Genomic DNA, 552 nt, shown 5'->3' on the forward strand with positions numbered 1-552 from the left:
GGCGGGGCGGTGACTTTTAAGGAGGGGGGGCTCGGCTTGGAGGAGGGGGCACGGCGCGGGGAAGCGGAGTCCGAGCCGGACTCCGGTTCGGGCGGCAGCGGCGGCGGTCTCCCACTAGGAGATGGCGGCACGGGGAGGTGGGCCGGCGGCTGGGCTTCGGCCGAGTTAGCCCTGACGTTTTTTTAAATTAATTCCGCCGAAACAAAAAAATCCTAGAAAATAAAATAATTATTCTAAAAATGCCAAAACAAATTTTCTCCGTCTAAATAGAATATTTAGAACGAGATGAACATTTTCTTGGCCCTAAAATGCAATTTTGAAAACGTGCAATCTTTCTAATGCAACCAAAATTGTAATTAAAATCCAAAATAAAACAAATATTGATTTTAATATTTTTCCTCCAATATTTCATTTATTTTGGAGAAGTCATATTATCTCCTCTCATATATTTTAATATGAAATATTTTCGGAGAGAAAAATAATTAAAACCAAAATCCTCGTTTTAAAATTTGATAAAAATCAAATTTGAAAACCGGGGAAATCCCCAACTCT

The sequence above is a fragment of the Triticum dicoccoides genome, chromosome 6A, assembly GCF_002162155.2.
Source record: "Triticum dicoccoides isolate Atlit2015 ecotype Zavitan chromosome 6A, WEW_v2.0, whole genome shotgun sequence".
NCBI lineage: Eukaryota > Viridiplantae > Streptophyta > Magnoliopsida > Poales > Poaceae > Triticum > Triticum dicoccoides.